General features: G+C 35.7%; 1 long non-coding RNA gene across 1 annotated transcript in view; it reads left to right on the top strand.

Annotated features, from left to right (window-relative positions):
- Positions 1-20615, top strand: part of LOC134478546 (uncharacterized) — a 364684-nt gene extending 344069 nt beyond the window's left edge. Inside the window, exon 7 of the long non-coding RNA XR_010051254.1 lies at positions 20094-20615. This is a non-coding gene — a long non-coding RNA (uncharacterized LOC134478546). The remainder of the gene's footprint in view (positions 1-20093) is intronic.
- The last annotated feature ends 786 nt before the right edge of the window (positions 20616-21401 follow it).

The following is a 21401-nucleotide window of genomic DNA, read 5'->3' as shown; positions in this document are numbered from 1 at the left end:
ATTATTTGGTCACACTGGGAAGGACACTCTTCCAGGAGCTGACATAAGCCTCGGGGTTGTATAGAACAGGAGAACTGGACCATTTCAGACTAGTTCTGGAGAGAGCTCTGCAGAAGTTCTTATGACTTGAGAGAGCAATGGGTTCCCTTGAGATAACTGCTTCTACTTGGCAGGGAATGGTGGATGTTTCATCACGGAATGGTCTGTCTTTGAGGCTTTGGTGTTCGTGGAAGGTTTAGGACAGTGACTTGAAACTTCTAGGCAGCACTCCAGGGGTCTGGGACAGAAACCATAAAAATTGGCAATTGATTCTCCAGGCAAATCTTTCAATGCTTTAGAACTATTAGTCTTGAAGTAGGATGAGATAGTGTTGACAAGTTTAGGACTAATAAACCTTGTCTTTCTGGTTTTCAGACAGATACTTCTTAAGTGATTCATGTGTCTATGTGGGAAGCTAAGCAGCACACTGACCTCCAGTTTTAAGACATGTAAAATGAAGGCAGAGATGCCGAGCTTTGTCCTGCTTTTATTTACCCACAGAACATCTGCAGGATCAGAAATTTTGATACAATATTTTTGCATGTATCAGCTTTAACATACAAAAAAGATTTTAAATAATGAGTTATATTTATTACAAATACTTTTAGAAACTATTCAAGAATTATATTCTTGGCAGAAAATACATTTTAAATCACTTTAAATCATATAATGCATTGTTATAAAATATTTATAATATAGGTAAAACTATGAAGACTGTGCTGTTTTACTGCTATGTTGCTCAGTATTACTTATGACAGGGCTTGGTATTATGCACAGAGAGTATTTGAAATTAAGAAACTGAACCATGGGTGTTTGTTATATTCAACAAAGTGGCAAAATCAATTAACAATTTTAACCCTGCTGAATGTCTCTGACATCTCAGCAGCAAAGCGAGTCACTGACCAGCTGAATTAGCTAGAAGCTTAAAAATTTTGCATCTCCAATTGCCAGTATCTTTTAAAAGATTTAACATTGTATATACTAGAACAGATATATCTTCTCTCCTTTAGAGAGAGATGCCTGTATTTTATTTTACTTTTGTCCACATTTGTGCATGTACGTGTGTGTGTGTGTGTGTGTGTGTGTGTGTGTGTGTGTGAAATCATCCAACCAGGCAGAGGAAAACACTCAAATTAAAGAAGGAAGGTCACAGAATATAACTGATTTGAGACTGTCATAATCTCTGTTGAAATTCTTTGCTTTTTCTTTTATGCAAATGATCTCCATTCTTTCAGCTGTTTGTCAGCCTGGGAAGCCGTCATTGTTATGGAGATGTTCTTTTCCCTACCTGCCTCTCCATCAGTGTAGCTGAAGTTAATTCAGTGCATTGATGTAAGATTTTTATCAGGTTGAGCACTTATCTGAGAAAATTTATGGTGATGAATCTAGTACACACTGGATATGCCAATGCTCCTTGATCATGAGTTTTTATGACATTCCCATTAGGTGGTGACAGCTGTCAAAAATGCAGTTGTTATCGTTTTATTTACTCCTGACATTTGAAGGTCACTTATAGTTTTAATTAAATTTTCCCTTTGTCAACTCAGAAATACCACTCAATTTAGCTCTCTATTGGTCTTGAAGCTGAAATGGCATTCCAGAAGCCAGTTATTTCAGGATTGCAATGCTAAGCTAGTCATTGCGACGATAATGATTATTGAATGCCACAACTATATCCGTGACTATATTCGCAGAGAGATAGATTAAAGGCCTGTTATGTGGGTCTCCTCTCTGAGCGGGAGACACACCCTCCTCCCACCCCCCTGCTCCTATAGTGGAGGACTTGATGAACTCACGTTGGCTCCCTTCAGGTCTTAAGTGTGACCTGTTCTCTGTTGCTCTCCAGTGTGCCCTTCAGGCTTATGGCCCATGTGAGGTCCTGCGTTAGGAAGGGATGATTTCCTCCACACCTTTGATATTTTCTTCCTTATTCTTTCACTGAGGATGTTGAGAAATACAATATTCTCAGTGAAGCAAATTAAAATCTGGAAAATAAGGTTTTATTGAGTTGAAGACTATTTTGAGCTTGTGCTTTAGATTGAGCAGCATTGTGCAAGTAACTGATTCACATTTGTGCTGCTGGTTCACAGGGCTGCTCAGTAAGAATTTTTCACTCTGGACAGTGTTATAGTTAGTGGTAACGTCAAACATGTATGAGTGATTCCTAGTAATCTTGAGGTCAAAATGGAGTTGGTGCTGGTTAGAGTATTGATTTCAGTCTATAAAACCTTATCTTTTCTTAAACAGAGCAACTGAGAAAAGGGTTTGATCATACCTAAGAAATAAGGCTTTCCAGCTGTAAGATGTTTAGATTTCAGGGATAAAGCAGTATTTGCTAACCTATGAAGTAGTTGCCATTTCTTTGGTTTTGTCAGTGCTAATGAATTTTGTTTTCAATGATGCAAGCCAGGTCTGGCTGCACAGGCTGTATGAGCTATCCCAAATTCTACCCTACATTCAGAGCCTAAGAAGGAAGATATAGCATTGATCTCTTATACTTGAGAGTCATTCACCAACATTTATCCCTTAACTCAAGATTAATTTGTTGCTAACAAATGAAGGAAAATTCTGACCCAGGATGTGGGTCTCCCAGTCCTAAGAAATTCCTTGAGAGAAGGGTAGAAGCCATCATAGCACAAAACTGAAAATGCTTGCTTCTAAGGAGTGAGGGCCCTATGTCAGTAGGCTGATCTTACTATCAGTCAAATGTGTATTCCTCTGCCAGATATGGTAGCGTGGTATCCAAGGTGTTGATAGACCATTTCCAATTTATTTTGTGACAACATTTCATAAACTTCATACTAATTGCATTCCATGTAGCTCAAATCAAGGTGTTTGCTCTATGCATCATATAGCCAAGTGAAATGAATTAAGTGAACGGACAGGAGTGATAGAAAGGTGCTCTCTTCTTTACTAGTAGTTCTTCTTATGCCCTTTATGTCAGTAGTCTAGGCTAGTGATGGTGAACCTTTTAGAGCTTTTGATGATAATAAACAGCCTACTGCAGCATATATGCCATAGGTTTTCTACCATTGCTCTAGGTTTTCTTCACTGCATGTCTTATTTCTTCTTTGTTTGTTAGGCACCTGCTGCAAAGGAAAGAATATGAAGGTTGAGGCAGTTTCTTTCCTTTCTACTGGAATGAGGTACCTCCAGCTTTTGACTCTTTTTCTCAAAGCCATTAACTTTCTAGAACTTCGTGCCATGGTCCAGAAGGGCCTCAGGTGGACTGGATAAATCTGACTCATTCCAGATTTCAGCATTAAGAAGTAAATTCTACCAAAAGATTTGAGTTTGGTTTGTGTCTTATGGTTTGTGCCTAATGTCCCTTCAAAGCCTCATGCAGTCTTAGATAGGTTTTTTTTCAGAGGTGCCTGGATTTAGTGTGTGTGATAATGGGATTAAGTATGAGTGATTACTAAATCGGTCCTCTGATTGGTTTGGCCACACCTAAATTCTGGTACCTTAGATAGAGTATAAAAAGGGCAGAAAGGTGCTGCTAAAGTCCCTTATTTCTTTTACTACTTTGTGGGCACCATGAACTGTGCTCTGTGATAACCCTATGCAAAGGCCTTTGGTCCGGAACCAGTCAATTATGGACTAAAACCTCTATAAATCGTGAACTAAATAAATTTTTCCCCCTGTAAATTTGAGTGGTGACTATTTTTTCTCAACAAACAGAAATAACTAAGATAGGAATCCTTTCTATATAGATTTTATTAGTGTATAACTCTCATTTATTGATTCTATTATTGGCCAATGGGCTCTAATTGTAGATAGAAGACAGTTTTGGGTTCTATTGAGTATTGTGTTTCATGGTAACACAGGAATTGCTTTTTCTTTTCATTGAAATTGTTAGGTTAATGTCTATAGTCTACCTTCATGAGGCTTGTGAGGGCAGAAACTTTGTTTTAATAAGAATGACAATATTTATTGACTGGTACTCTAAGGCAGGTATTCTGCTAATAAGTTCATCTGGGCTTTTCATGTAATGATTCTCCAAACTTTGGGCAGGTAGCACTGTTATAATTTCAATTTACTGATACAGCAGTGAATAGAATGAGGCTTGACAATGTGCCCAACTCAGGGAAAGTGCCAAGTCCTTGGAGGCAGACTATGCTCACTTGGGTGTAGAACACCACTTTCTTTTTCTGCTTTTCTCCTCATTTTCTGCTCTACTTATTGTTGGCACACAGCTGGAAGGCTTCTGCTAAAACAATACAAGTAGGTTGGAGAAAGGAGGTTTTGAAGTGACACATGCAAATTGGAGAAAAAGCTAATTTAATATTTTACAGAAGAAATTACCCTGACTGACTTCAACCCATAGCGTGATGAAGAGGAAGTCCATAAAATGCACTGTTGTATTAAAAATAATTTTAATTGAAAAAAATAAACAGTAAAGATGATACGTGAGAAATTTCTTAAACCAGGCCCTTGGGCAAGTTTTACAGGGAGTACATATATAAGGCTGACAGTCATAGCAGTTCAGTGCCAGAGTGCAGTGGTCCTCTTAGGTATTACCATACCTTGGAATAGTTTTTAGTACAAGAGTAATTATTAGTGATGACTAACATCTTGGAGCTGGATAGCATATTGCATTAGATAGCATTTGAGCCCCGTGGACTACAGAGACCATGCCGTTCACATCACTAGATGGAGGGAGAGTCCTGGTCTCAGTTGAATTGACATTACATTGCAGTGTAAGAGCTACCATCATCAACCTCTTTCCATGCTCATTAAGGAAATAGAAAATCTCAAAAAATATTTTGTTTGTCGTAAGGCTAGTCATCCTATTATCTATTGGTACCTAGAAAATTATCACAACACTAGTGGTTTAAAAAAAGCAACCATTTCAAAAATTCACAGCAGAAAGAGGGTGATAGAAAGATTTTGATTTTCATTATGCAAGGAAGCATCACAACAGCTGTGGATTGACTGAATAACTTTAGAGATGCTCTAGGAACAAGTTGAAGTCTTTAAGCAACCAAATGAGTGCTCATTGAAGGAAATGACATTTTCGAAGAGGAGGAAACTTTGTAGTCTTTTCATTTGCCCTTGGCTCACTTGCACACTCAGAAGGAAAAGGACCATTTCTTGTTCAAGATGAAAATAGGAAGATAAATTTGTTTGAAATATTCTGGACTATTTATGTGATGTAGAGTATATTTCTCAGTTTTCTTCACACAAGGATACTATACTTGATACCCAGAAATGGAAGAAGAAGAGGTATATTTTGCCTGATAGTATCAGAGGTTTTTGCCTATGGCCAGCTCACATAGCAGAAAGCTGCTCAACTCATGGCATCTGGAAAGCAGAGAGCAAGGAAAGAGCTGGAAAAAAAAAGCCAGAGATCAGATATAGCTCCCAAAGTGATGCTCCAATGACTCATTTCCTTTACCTAGACTCCGCCTTCTAATACAGCACATCCAGCTATGAACTTACAATACAGTCACCTCTCCAGGACTCTCATTTGCCAGTTAAGTTGCCAATCAAATTTAATGGGCACAAAAAAATTTACCTCCTTGACTTTGAGATCATATAAGAGTTTTAAGATAATGAAGACGAGAGAAATCAGTGGCAACAGCTGGGGTGAATACCAAGTAACCAAGAGCTGCATGTTCACAAGTGTTTCCAAATAAAAGATTTCAAACAGAGGAATAAAATGGAAAATCCAAATCTTCGAGAAGAAGAAACAGTAAGATGTTTGTGAAAGTAAGACTTTTAGAAGAAGTTGCATCTGAAAGAATTTGGGGAAAAACAAATAAATAAAAAATACCCAAATAAAACAAAACAAAAGAAAACACCCCAACAACAACAAAATAGACCCAGAAAGACACATGCCCCAAAAAGGTCAGAGAAATATTTGGCCTTCATCCCAGGCTGTTTCAAGGTTCATATACCTGGTATTTAATGACAGACTGGCTTATCTATTGTACAAAAACAAGGAGAGGTGACTTCCTCCTACCAAGCATGCATTTATTTTTTCTTCAAAAAATTACAGGCAGTTAAAGAAACAGGGTAACATGGCTTATTCCGAGGAATAAGACATTTCTCCAGAAACTGACCCTAAAGAAGCATAAGCTTCAAATGTATTAATTAAAGATTTGGAACAATAATCTTAAACGCGTCCCTGAAGCTGAAAGAAGACATCGAAATCAAAACAAATCAAGAAAATTGCATATGAATCACATGAGGATATCAATAAAAGAAAATTATAACAATGAGTAAACTAGAACTAGTGGAGCTGAAAAATACAACCCAAGAGGAAATTGCAATGGACGGTTTCAACACGATATTTAAGTGTGCAGAAGACTCAGTGAACTTGAAATGATAAAATTTGATTAAAAAAAGAATGAAGAAAAGTGAACAGCTCCTAAGTGATTTATAAGATATCAACAAGTAAACAAGATTTTGAAGTTTTGGATTTATGGGAAAAGGAGTGATAGAAGAAGAGAGAATATTTAAAGAAATAAAGCCTGGAAATTTCCTCAACTTGAAGATAGTGCTATATAAATCCAAGAAGCTCAATAAACACCAACAAGATGAGCCAAAGTGGAGACATAATGAGACACATTATAATTAGACTATGAAAAGCCAAAACTAGAGAATCTTGACAATAGGAAGAATTGATTTCTTAGATTTAAGGGGTTCCCAATATGGGATTTAAGGGGTTCCCGATCTTTGGATTTCTCAGCCAAAGTCTTTCAGAAGGCAATAGCATTTTAGGGTGCTGAAAGAATAAATAAAAGCAAAAGCAGTCAACTGAGAATTTTATATCTGGAAAAATGGTTCTTCAAAAATGAGAAAGACATTCCCTGAGAAACAAATGTCTTTATCACTACATCACCAAAATTGTAAGAAGTTCAAGTAGAAAAATAAAAACAATAAGTAGAAACATCAAACCATATAAAAATTTGAACTTCTCCAGTATAAGTAAACACAGAAAAAATAAAAAAGAAAATAGTCTTATCATTGGTTTGTAGTGCCATTTTTAATATTCTGAAAAATCCAAAAGAAAATGCATAAAAATAATTATAAATCTATATTAATAAGTGTACAATGTAAATGAATGTGACATCAATAACAAAGTGAGTAACTGAGGTTTACATAGTATCTGTTTAAATTAGATTGTTATAACATTTGGACATTATATGCAGTCCTAATTTTATCCACAACTAAAATATCTATAGAATATACACAAAAAGAGGTTAAAAGGGACTTTATAAGAAATACAGAAAATTAACAACAAATGGTAAAGTAAGTTTTCTATCAGTAATCACTTTATATGTGAATGGATTAAACTCTCAAAAGATAGAAATTGGCAGAAGACCTATAAAAACAGGTTGTCATAAAGAGACTTACTGTAGATCTAAAGATGCATGCTGAAAGTGATAGGAATATGTATTTTATACAATTATATTAGAAAATCAGCAGCTATTGCAATACTAACATCACACAAAATAGACTTTAGAACAAAACTCTTACAAAAGACAAAGATACCTATTAATAGACATTTTAATACAATATTGATCTCAGTGAAGGTAAATAGAAATCAACAATACAAGAAAAACTGGAATGAAATGTGGAAATTAAAGAATGTGCTCATAAAAAACAGTGGCTCCTCAAATAAGTAACAAAAAAATTTTTTTTTGTCTTTTTCCTTTTTATCGGTACCGGGGATCGACCCCACAACTGCCTGTTTGCAAGGCAGGCCCTGATGCTGCTGAGCTAAATTCCAAGCCCCTAAAAAAATTATTTTCTTGAGACAAATGAAAATAAAAATGCAATGTTCCAAAATATAAGCAATTCCATAAAAGCAGGCTAAGAGAGAAGTTTACAGTGGCAAAAACCATATTAAAAAAGAAAAGTATAAATCATCAACCTAACATCATATATTAAAAACATAGAAAGATAAGAACATCAAAAATTGAAATCTAGCTGAGAACAGGAAATAAGAAGAGTGGGACAGAGATATTAAAATAGCATGACTTAGTTATTTTTCTTGTTGCTAGTACAAAATACCCAACATCCAAAAGTTAAAGAGGAAACATTTTTTTTTTATTTAAGGAGAAAAAGAAAAAAACAGAAAAAAGGTACAAGTAATACAAAATTTAAAAATAAACAGTAAGAAATCAATAGTTAATAGATTACATATTCTCATCTTAGAAATAGTTCAAGTTACAAAATTAAAGCATATAAAGTGGATTTTTCAAACAGTGAGAGTGCAAAGAGTTTTGTTCAATGATCCAAAAAAACTCAGTAATATGGTTATCTATCTTATACACTTAAACATATATGCAGTTATAACCTTTAGAGCACTTTCTTTTCTTTTCTTTTGTACAATGAGAAATGTGTACATTTTGGGTCTTATTACTCCCACAGTTCTTATTACTTTTTTTTTGGAGAGAGTAAAATCAAATGTGACATAACAGAACTGAGTCAGTCAAATCAAAAGGATGGACCTAATAGATAATGTAAAAGCAAAATACAAGGTGATCAACAATGGTTACCATACTGCCTCTTGCTATTTTAAGAAGAATTGCCAGTTATAATAAAATGGAACAAAACAGTAAAGAATAAAACCAAAGCATTGGAGACATTACAGGACTTTAAAAGAAGATAATAGTCAACCGGAATGGGTGTCATAATGAATATTATTGTCTTCACGGTTGTTGCCTATACTTTCGAACTTGGTACTATCAAGCAAAGCAGAATAGGGGAAAATCAGTCAAAACAAGATGGTGAGGGCAATACAGGATTTCAAATCAAGTTAATAGGAAATCAAAGTAGGTTACTATAATGTATCCTGCTATTTTTTATTTTCCCTTAATTAAAAAGATAAAAATAAAAAAGTAAATAATTAAAAAAAAGGGGGGAGATTAAGATAAGAGAGGGCATAACAACAGAACAGCACAGGTCAAAACATAACCATTTAAGCAAAATAGTGTTTCACCACAAGATATCCTGACATAAAAATAGTTACCATAGTGTCTCTTTCCTTGAAATCTTTGAGTATAACTTCATATACTGTAGCACCACACATATCAAGACACTATAAAACCATTCAAGTGAATGATAGTATTACAAGGTATTTAGAACCAATTAACAGAAAATGAACAATGGTTTCTGTATAATCTCCTGTTTATAAAAGTTTTTACTTATATTATCATATATAATAAAATCCAATAAGATACACTCTTTAAAGACTGATGGAGGCAGAAGAATACAGTTTGATAGGACTTCAAAACAAGATGATACTAAATCAGCTCTAGCTATTATGATGTCTTGTTTTCTCCAAAATAGCTGCTCCTACCATCCGATCTTCTCTGCCTCATTTCCGTTGAGCTCTTTTTCTGTCATTTGTTGTCAGTTTGTCTTCTTCATTTCACTTTCTGCTTCATTCATTGTGGCCTCTCTGCCCCTATTTCTGGAATTTTGGTATTTTCCTTTTTTTAGAATATCCTGCAGTACTCTCTGTAGAGTTGAATTGGTGTTTGCAAATTCCCCTAGTTCCTCTTTATCCTGGAAGCATCTTGCTTTTCCATCAATTTCTAGGGACACTTGTGCAGGATATATCAATCTTAGCTGGAGGTTATTATCTTTCAAAGCTTGAATTATTTCCCCCCACATTCTTCGTGATTTGATGGTTTGTGTCGAGAAATCTGCTGTAATTCTGATGGGTGTTCCCTTGTAAGTGATCTGTTTCTTATCTCTGATGGCTTTTAATATTCTGTTCTTATATTGGATTTCTGGAAGTTTGATTATTATATGCCTGGGTGTAGCTCTATTTGGGTTGTAGGTGGCTGGGGTCCTGTATGCCTCATACATCTGAGTATCTTTACCATATGCTAAGTTAGGGAAATTCTCTTGGATTATTTCTGTGAATAGCTTTTGTAGTCCATTTGTTTGTATCCCTACTTCTTCTTTTATGTTTTTAATTCTTAAGTTATAGGTTCTCTTATCATCTTCTAGCCTTTGCATTGTTGGTGTTTGTTTTTTTGTTATTTTTAAGAAGTTTTTCATTTCATGATCCCATATTACATATCTACCCTCCAGTTCAGATAATCTATCCTTAGTTTATTTCAAGCTGTTATGCCAGCTTTCAATAGAGTTTTTAGTTTCCTGGTAATCACTTTGAACCTGCTTCATGTACTCTATGTTTTCTCTATTTTCTCCATCAAAGAATTCTCCCCTTTTTTTCTGCTCTTCCATTCCACCATCTGTTTTTTATTGGGTGGTGCTTAGCATTTATCTATTATACTTATATCTTGCTTCAGGTCATTAATAACTCCATTCCTGAACTTGTCTATGAGGCTCTGGAGATAGCGCTTTATGTCTATTGGTGCCGTGTCTGCTATTGCATGTTTCTCAGGATTGGGGGCCGAGGGGCCTTTCTTGTTACTCACTCTTCCCATATTTTTTGTTCCTTTTATACAAGCATATATAGGAGGCCCAGTTTCTTTCTTTGTTGGTTATAGTTTGTTTGAATTGCGCCAGCTCGGTGTTCCCGCCCACTGCAGTGTACTAGGGATGCACAGACCTGGGCAGCCTATGCTGGGCCCACCCCTCCAGGTCAACCTACCGAAGGCTTCACTGCTAGGTGCACCTCCAGGCACTGAGACATGGTTTGGGCTAGCTTACTGGGTCTTAGTCAGCAGTGTCACCCAAACCAGACACTCCCCACCAATCCTGCTTGAGAGGGGAATATGTGAATGAAGTCACTACAACAACCTGTTCTGGCTAGTCTGCCCAGTCCCAGTATGTCCTTTGCTGAAGCCTCCTACTCTATGGAAGGGTCCCTGATCCGTTCACTTACCACAGGTCGATGCACGGCTCCCGGCCAGTTCTGCTCTCAACAGGAGGAAAGATTTTATTTATCTCACAGTTTGTAGAGGTTTCAATCCATAATCCGCTGGCTCCAATGCAGCGTGGCACATGGCAGAGAGGAACAATTCAGGGAGGCAAGAAGAAAGTTAGGAAAATTATTTTATTTATAATAACATGAAAAGTAACGACATTTAGAAATCAAAGAGGTGAATGCCTTGCACAATGAAAACTACAAAATATTGCAGAAGTTGAAACCAGAAAGAAATGGAAAGGCATTCTGTATTCATGAACTGGACAGCAGTACAATCAAAGTGATCTATATTTTAATGTCAACTCTGTCAAAATTTCCACAAGGTTTTCTGAAAATGTTGAAAACATCACTCTAAAATTCATATGAAACTCATTGGGATCTACAATGGTCCTGAAAACGAAAAATTTGAAGGTCTCACATTTCCTGATTTTAAAACTTACTACAAAGCCATGGTAATCAAAATGAGATAGCACTGCCACAAAAGCAGACATATAGACCAACTGGATAGAGTGAAAGATCAAAGAATAAACACTCTGTTGTGATGAAATGACTTTGAACAATGGGCTAAGATCTAATGGTAAAGGGTCAGTCTTTTCAGCACAGTCTTAGAAAAGTTCGATATTCACATGCAAAATAATGATGTTAGGCTTTTATTTGATGTCAATATACAAAAATTAACTCAAAATGGATTATCCCAAAATGTAAGATCTGAAACTATAAAACTTTTAGGAGAAAGTATAGGAGAATCTTGATGAAATAGATTTGGTAGTGATTTCTATGATATAATACCCTACTCAGATGATGATGGAAAAAATAGATGAGTTAAGCTTTCTGAAAACTATTTTATTCATCCAAAACTGGGGCCAAGAGAGTAAAAATTTGGTGTATGTAAAGAAAAGAGATTATTTGGAAATAGTATGTGTGATACGGCATTAATATGCAGTATATGAAAAGAACAACAATTTAATAATAAACTCAATTTTAAAATTGAAAAAAGACATTTCTTTAAAGAAGGCATACAAATGGCCAACAAACATGAAAAGCTGATCAGTACCAAGAGGCAAATACAAATCAAAACCAGACAAACCTCTTTCTGCACATTAGGCTGGTTACTATTTAAAAAACAAACAAACAAAATAATGCTGGCGATGATGTGACAAAATTAAAGCATTTGCTCATTAGTGGTAGTAATGTAGAATGCAGGAGTTTCTGTGGAAAACAGTATTGAAGAGCATCATCAAAAGTAAACCTGGTAATACCATATAGAAGCATACTTCAAAGGATTAGCATCAGGGGCTCAAGAAATACTATATGCTTGTGCATAATAGTATTGTTCACAGAGCCATAGTGTTGAAGAAATCCAAGCGCCCATGCACAGACAAAGAGATAAAAAGAAGAAATATGGTGTGTTGGGGATCAGGAAACTAGCCCAGTGGTAGAATATTTGCCTACCATGCACAAACCCTGTATTTGATTCACAGAAGAAAAAATGGTATACAAATATTAAAGAACATAATTCAGTCTTAAAACTAAAGTCTATTTTGATGCAGTCTATAAAATGTATGAACCTTGAGAATGTTATGCTAAGTCAAATACATCAGTCAAATACTGTGTAGCTTGACTTCTATGAGGTATATGATTAATGAAATACATAAACATATGCTTTCATTTTGCAAAGAGTTTCATATTTGCACTGGGTCACTACTAGTGTGTGTCCCACTCACAGGTGGCAGTCAGTGTCTGTGAGCAGGAGTAATAAGCTGAAGTTATCACTCTCATCACCTACAATTCAAACCCACACTTAGTCATAGTATGGGTGCTGAGTTTAGGAGTAAGAATATGCGGTGGGAGAAAGAGATCCTTACTCTACCCTGGGTAAATGTACTGGGGAAGAAGTTGTTTACTGTTCTAGAGGCAGAGCCTATGCCCAGGCTCTTTAAGACAGTGTGGAATGCTCCTGCATTCAGGAGAAACTGCAAGAGGGATGACTTCTTTATAAAGAGATGGATACTCACTGGCCTGCGCTGTGGTAGATGCTCTGTATTCTAGGCTACTTCGTTTCTCCTAGATTCATATTTTCCTCTGGTCACTTAAAAATCCTTAAATCTTGTTTATTTGAAACATCTTAAGAAACTTTCCCTTTTATGAAATTTTCCGAATGAGAACAGAGATCTATTTTATCTCTCTTATTGTTCTTATGTTTAGTGAAAGACTTTTAAACTGTTTTCTTTTTGTTATCATTTACTGTGTATGTATCGCCTTTTTGGGTCATTGAGTCTGAAATTAAATGATACTGGAGTGTTAATCTTTAAAAGTATAGTCTGATAGTGTTTATTCTAAATTAGGGAAAACAGAAACAAAAACAAAAACAAAACTTTTGTTAACAAGAAAATCAGGAAGAAAAGTGCTTACAGGAGAGCCTGGTCTACACACTGGCAAGACTTCTAACCTCCGGTGTCACTGGCTACTGAGCTTTGGTGTATATTGGTGAAATCATCTTCCCTTGATTATTTTTTGAGAGAATTCTGCAAACAAATGAGCCACAGTCTGTGGGAGTCTCCGAGATGTGTTTGCCTCACACTCTCCAATGAGCGTCTTGCTCCGGTAACCTGTAGTCAGTTACATTGATGCTGGCCCATTTGTTTTTCCTCCTAAATGCCATATTATGCTTCAGTGCTTAATGCAATCTTTCCAATATTGCTTACATTTAAATATTTGTTTATCTGACAGAAATTCAAGCAGATAAAATCTTCTCTCTGAATATGCAAGTCCTTTAGGAGTTCAGACTTGAATGAAAGCCACCCAAATCTGTTTCTTTAATATGGGAATATGCACGGATGAGATGTGTGGACATACACACACCTGTGAGTGTGCACACGTAGAGACTAAATGCACTGGAAAACAGTGACATCTTTTGCAAAGTACTATAGATATGTTCTGGTAATTTCTATAAGTGCTAATTATCATAATAAATATTCACCTGGCAAAGTTAGAGGGTGATGGACAACCCATAGTTATATTGTACTGTGTAGACAGGGAAAGTGTGAAGGGATTAATTAAACCATGTTAGGCAGGCAGTGACATCTCAATCTAGTTGAAACTCCTAGTACTTAGAGGTGGAACTTTTCATTTTGCTTTTAATATTCATGATTTCTAAAAGTGGATTCTAAAGAGCAGAGATTCCCCCATTTTTATTAGAAACAGGAAAATCTATACTAGATCCTAAACTATAAATGTCACAAGTAAATTGTGAAGTTTTTGAATGTGCCATTGTGCATATTGCACCTCAAATCAGTTAATTTTTTAAAAAACATTTAAGTGCTTTTCTAAAAAAATGGATTATGGCTTTTTTTAGAAAATAATTTCATTTTTTTCCATGGACAGGCTATCACTTTCTTATCTGGGAACCCACTAATGAGTATCTTCACTGTCTTGTACAAATGTGGCTTCTCCTTTAAGACATTCTTTTATTAACCTAGAATCACTATTTTAACATGGTCCATAAGAATTCAGAGTAACCTAGGCAGGACAATGTTATTTTGAAGGGTAATAATACTAGTGAGAGAGGATAAATAGGGAAAAATGTGAGAAGATATGCCTATTATCTACTCTGCAAAAAGATAAAATCTGAATTAATCAATATGATATAGATTAAAGTTTTGGTTTCTCCTGATTTCAAATACCCAAATGGATCTTATTCTCTCTTACCATTGGAAATTGCAAATTTTCTTTATAATATTTGACTGTTCACATTTAAAATGAGGTCCAAATACTTCCAAGTTCTCCTATAGGAGCAGATCTCTGAAAAATTATGACACATGTAAAATGGCCTTAATTTACCATACCAAAATCCTTTTTTACTCTTTGGTCATCCATCAGGGATTAGTTTACAATGGTCTCCTTATCCTCTTGACATCCTGACCTATTGTCAGAGAATTAATTTGATAAATTAACTTAAAGCACAGTTGAGTTACTAATCAGTCTTAAAGTTTTAATCCCACTACCAGGGAGTTAAAAAGATCCTAAATAATAGGGCATCAATATCAGCAAGTCAGAAAAGGGCCAGGATTGCATTTTTGAAATCAGATTAAGTAATACTCTTCTGTTATTTTTAAGCACTTTTTTCTGTTCATAAAGTCAACAAGATCCTTTTGTGGAATAATCAAAATATTTCCCAGAATTAGTTTTGAGAGCAAGTTTGTTTTAAAATCAGGAGCTACACAAGCACTTTTCTTTTCAGAGGAACATTTAGTGGGAACATGGGGTCTCTGGGAAGTTGGGAAATCTCTGAGTGAGTGGGCGTAGGAAGTTCAGTCAGCTTCTATGGTTTAATTGTATTGACTGGGACAAACAAACAGAGGGCTTCTGTGAAGATAATCGGTACAATTGAGGGTGGGCTTTGCATAGAGAATACAAGAATCTCATTTAGCTGTACATTCATGAAAACAGAGGAAGGCAGGGTTTTGAGAGGAGGTACATCTGTTTTTGAAATAATCACCCTTGACTCCAAGGATCACAAACAAGGAGGTATCCATGTCTGAGGTTGAACAGAGAGCTGCACAGATGTCCTAGCAGAAATAACTTTTTGTACAAGTTTGCATTAGCCTTTGTGTAAAGTTGTGGTTCTGAAAAAGTTTCTTGTGATAGTTCTTGGTATCAACACTGGATACCCCTACCCCTACTTCATCATCTTCTGGGTTTATTTATTTGTTTTTGGTTATAGCTTAATGGAGGTGACTCTAATATTATTGCAATGAATTTCACCATTTATAAATCTCATGAGGAAGACCAAGGAGGTGACTGCTCATGGATTAAACAACTCTTTCCTCTTCAAAGAGCTGCCTGCAGTAGTAGTCTCTGTCTATACAACTGTGAATACTTGGTAAGATTGTGAATAGTAGCTGGCAATTCTTCCACTTGTCTCATCAGTTTAAAACTTCTAAAGCTCTAATCACAGCACAGAGAATCAATTTTCTTATTTGGAGCCATGTTAGACCTTGAAGTACTCAGTTTTGAAACAGAGTGCAGTGCATGGCTATTCTATGAGACCCTCCTCTGCTTTGGTAGCTCTTGACATCAAGTGTAATTGAGTAGATAAATCATCCATACTTCCCTATGAGTAGTTACTGCACCTTTTATCTTCCTGTAGAACGTGTTGTAAAAAAATCTGACAAATGTGTGCTCGCCTTGGCTACAGTTCACAGAAATTTTGTCTCCAATTTTTCTTTTGACAATGTGGAGAGACTTTTTTTTCTTACAACACATGCTGATGCAAAGAGAATTTGAGAACTTCTCTCTTTTTCTTTTGCCCTCAGTTTAATTTGTGATCATCTTTCCCTCCACCCTGAAAGATGACTAGAAATTGGTCTTCTGAACATTGATGTTTGCTGACATTTTAAAAAGAATAACTGTCAAGACTGGTGGAATTTCCCCCTATATTTAAGATATTCTTTAGACTGAATGATTCTGAACTTGCCTTTCATGTTTGGTATTTTTAAAGCTACTGTAGTGCTAGAGGCCGGCTGAAGTTCATTTTAAAGTGACAGGTGGTCTCTAAATTAAGAGCTCTTAACAATATTTTTTGCTTTTTTTCATTTTGATAACAGTTGTTACTAAATATCTATTATAGAAGATTTTTAGGAATAGGTGATAATTTTCTTAGCACCTATTTGGAGGTTTTAGAGATGGGTTTATTTTTAAACACAAGTAAGTTACCATTCTTTCTGTTTTCTGGATATTTCCGCCTCAGGGATGAGTTGGGTGCATATTATACTCATGGTCTTTGACAATTGTACAACTTTGAAAAACAGGGTACATAAAAGCCTCCCCCAAACCACAAAGAAAAAGTAATAATGAGACATAGACTGAGGTATACTGGAATTCAAGATGATAGAAATAGGAGGTAAAATAATCAGGAACCAAGTTTATTACCTTTTTCCCCGCCACTAGGGGAAAAAGAACGGATTATTTATTCTTTGTAGTTAGCTCAAGGTCAAATAAACCACTCCTATCTAGGAGTGCTTGTTGCTGGGCACCCCCAAGTTTAGGATTTGTTGGATTGATGGGTCTCAACTCATAATGGGAAGGGCCTATGATCATTTTACACTACATTTCAATAAAAGAAGGCAACATTCCATGCATTATTTTGCAAAAAGGTGTGATTCTTTGATTAAGACAGAATTCTAAGGACTTGTGTTGTGATCCTGTTTTTGAGATCTGCAATGAACCCTATGGGCTGTCTCTCTCCTCTCCATTAGGGTACTATGGGATCCTTGGTCATATGGACCAAGGAGGGGTTTTATTTTTACTATTGTTTACAACGTGCAGCTCCTTTTTCTGCTGAGCCTCACTCAAAGATGACAATGGCCTCTGTAGTCTCACAGCGTGTGGCTTAAGCAGTACTGTGGGATATGGAATACTGCTGCCTCTGAATCCAGAAAGAACTACCAGATACCATGCTTCCTTCTGGACAATGGGAAGCGTAAAATGCAGTGGTTTACACTTTATTCAGATTGGGAATCCCATGTGCTCTGGCACACAGGATCTTGATATACCTTACTAGACAGCAGCTTCCTGGATCTTCATAAGATTCTCTTGTCACCCTTGGAAATACATAACTCTTGTTAAGGATAGTTTACCCCTTCTTGATCATCCTGCCCAGTTTGCAGGATGATATTATTATTGTAACTGGACGCCTTGTGCTGAAGGATTACCAGGTGACCCATGTCTCTTTGGAGTCTATTATGAAAGAGGATAAGGGTATTACCATGGCCCTGGACAAACTTGTACATAGGGGTGTCATCATAGAATATGGCCAATGTTTAAATTTACAAAAATTTTATAGAAGATACATTACCATTAATCCTTCTGAAAACAATCCCTCTTGTTTCAGACATACTTGTTTCATCATTCTTGCCACTTTCTGAAGCAGTTCTAGAAGTCCTCTTTTGTGAGCATCTTTAGTAGTGCTATGTTGTCTTCCTCAATATCCTGAACAGATTCAAAATAATTACCTTTCCTGATTATTTTGCCTTTTGGGAAGAGCCAGAAGTCACTCAGTCCTAGATCTAGTGAGTAAGGTGAATGAAGACACATCGTAAAGTTTTTATTTGACAGAAATTGCGATAAAGATTTTGAATCAACTTTTCTGTCTCCATCCAGATCTATGAGATTTCATGGTTCTGACACTTCCTGTATCAGTGAGTTCTAGATCTCAAAAATCTTCAGGAATTAGATCGCATTAGGGTGGCAACTTCATTGTTTGTCAAATTGTTCATTTTAATTTCTTTTATCGGTACAGTTTGAGTGGTACCTTTGTGGGATGCTCATGTATTTCACCCCTGGAAGTGCCATATTCAATAAAGCAGCCTCAGAACTCCCTGGGGAATCAACCACCCACTCCCAACTTTGCCATCATTATGCTAATTACATGCACCTGGCTTCTGACTTTTAAGTGTCACCATCTGGCCATTTCATGCTTTTATTGGCAGAAAGTTTTTTTCCTGTCAATAATAATATACTTTAGTTTCTCTGAAATATAGAAGATATGCTTTTCTTTTTCCAGTAATCTCAGGAAGCAAATTTTATTTGTCATCATGGACCCTTAGGATGTTGCTCCCATCCCTTTGTTGTGTTCAAGGGTTGCATTGAAGGGAAAGTATTCTCTTTGATATAGGCATTGGGAGTTCTCGATAATGTTTTATATATAGCTTTATGTAAAATACTTTTTATAGGTATTATGAGTATATTATGGGTAACACCATAAGTTTATTTCCTGATTCATTTGTTATTTTATAATATTTTGAAAATTTTTCCTGATGTCCAATGCAATAATAATAATTTTAATGTCATTAATGTTAATGGTAGGCAGTATTTATTTGTGTCAGATAATCTTTTACCATAATCATTTTCTGTTTTTAAGACCCTCCTCTATAAATCCAGCTATCTACTCTCCATCTTGGTAGGAGATACACAGGGGTTACAGAAACACTGTAACCTACCTAAAGATTCTACAAATTATATGTGTTTTTAGTTATATCCTGACTTAAGGACTGGTGTCCTAAATGGTCATATGTGTTGTATATATTATTAAGAAAGTCTCTAGTTTGAAATTTTCTTCTGTTGAAGCTATTATAAAAAAGCAGGATCAAAGTGCCAGTCAAATAATTGGCCCTATATTAAGTATCCTTCAGTGTTATTCTTTCCAGACGCAGTCTTTTCACAGCTCATTACATCCTATCTTTTTTTTCTCTTTTTAAATTAATATCTTTCTGAGCTCAGTGCTGAACTCACTCAAGTCAGAAGTTATGAAAAAGTGTAATGGGGTTTTCATTAGAAGACATGTTCCCGGCAAGTCATTTAAATGAAGGAGTTGATCATTTAAAACCCAGAAAAGAATAGATCATTTTGAATAAAAAAGTTAAATTTAAATGTTTTCCGTGATCTTTATAGTCCTTCAAACTTATGCAAAAAGCTATTGGTTTAAAATCAAGGGCTGTCACATTATAAGTGACATAGCCAGAACTAGAGTTGGTCATCCTTTCTGGCTTCCTTTAAAATTAGCATTGTTTCTACTTTATAGAGAAGTGTTTCCTGTTTATTTTATTATAAAAATATTTCATGTTAATCAAGGAACACTTTGCAAAACTAAGAAAGTCAAAATTACTGTTTTTTCTGACATTCTATGGTAAATATTTAACAATTTGAGTTTTTTCTATCTCTGAATGTCTTCACACTCGAATCAAAACTTAAATCATCAGTCTTGTGATTGTAAGTAGAAAAGGAGGCCCAGCATTTCAAGCTAGTATCCAAATTCATAAATACAGAGAACCTCTTTTCTCTCACTTTCTTCTTTTTCTAGAGCTGTTGAACATATAGATTCCTATATGTGTGTACACAAACATCACATGCACATGCCCCATAGCTATACACATGCACACATTTAAACACACATGCACGTATATCTTAACATGCAGGTGTGTAAGTGTATGAAGGCACACATGCCTACACGCAACACACAATACACACATGAATGTGCCCACACACATAGGACAACCTCTGTAGAACACATCATTGCTACAGGATTCTGGGTCTCACCTCTAAATCCTCTCTTTGTAAGGACTTGTATAGAGCATCCTGAAGGGTTCCTCTTGTTCCCACTTTGGGTCTAACTAATCCCTTTCCATTTCTTATTCAGGAAAAATCCAGGATCTGAAATACTATGAAGATTCCGGAGGAAGAACCAAGCAAATATCTGCAGTTTACAGGAGTCAGCTCTTCAGATATTTAAATTTACATATGTCTTTTGCTCTAATCTGCTCTAATCTTTTTTTTTGTTTTATTTCTTTAAAATTTTTACATCTAAGGCCATTCTTGATTTAAAGAAAAGTTGAGAAAATACTATAGAATTCTCAAACACCTAATACACTTTATCTTATTATTGATGTCATTCATCGGTATAGTGCATTTGTTAAAATTAATGAACACTTATTCTACATAGAGAAAATGCATAGTTTATTCAGGTTTCCTTAGATGCTGCCTAAGATGATACCTGCTCTGGTATCCCATATGAGATATACCCTAAGATCTAGAAACTCAGAGGTTTCTCTTTGATGTGACTGTCTCTTATACTGTAAAACCTTGGATTGCGAGTAACTTGTTCTGTGAGTGTTCTGCAAGATGAGCAAAGATTTCTAATAAATTTTAACTTGATAAACCAGTGATGTCTTGCAGTACTAATAGTCCATTATGCTGAGGACCACATGATCACAACTGAGCTAATCGTTCTCTCTTTCACTGTGAGATTGTGGGTGATGCCTCCCAAGAGCAAGAGATTATAAAAGAGATCTTGTCTTCAGGGGAGAAGAAAACAGGGAAGGAATCCCTCATTTCAAATGAGAGTAGGGAGAGGTATAAAATGTGGGAAACTGCAAAATTTTGTAGAAACACCATTGGAAAAAGACTGTAGCAGCTCAAGGGATGAATCTGTTTAAGACAATTCAATGGTACATTTCAACAAAGTCCTCAAAAGAAGGTTAAAGCGAGTATCATTGGCTAGGTTCCTTGTTAAAGCTGCATGAAAAGAAAGATTCCTTTGAGCCAATAGATGACTGTGATTCCGTTAATGAGGGTGAAAGTCCTGTTACACAATAACCCTCCTCTCTCTCGTCTCACACCAGCCATCGAGGTTTTTGAAGGTAGTTGCAAGTTAACTATTTCTCTTTTTATTTGGATTTTATTTATTATTTTATATTCTATTGCCATATTATAATCATTTTATATGAATATTTTTGGGTTGTCAAACAAATCATCTGAGTTTTCATTGTTTTTATAGGGAAATTTGCTTTGATATACATGTGCTTTGTATTACAAGCAAGTTTCCAGAAAAAAATTATGCTTACAAACCAAGATTTTACTGTACTTATTTTTTCCCTTTATTTCCATCACTATGGGCTCATGGATATCTATTCGGTTTTGAGTGATAGTCTAGTACTGCTTTGTTTAT

This window comes from Cavia porcellus, unplaced genomic scaffold (assembly GCF_034190915.1).
Source record: "Cavia porcellus strain 051 isolate PalLab524CR breed Dunkin Hartley unplaced genomic scaffold, mCavPor4.1 scaffold_13, whole genome shotgun sequence".
Classification (NCBI taxonomy): Eukaryota; Metazoa; Chordata; class Mammalia; order Rodentia; family Caviidae; genus Cavia; species Cavia porcellus.
This window is presented reverse-complemented; position numbering and strand designations above follow the sequence as displayed.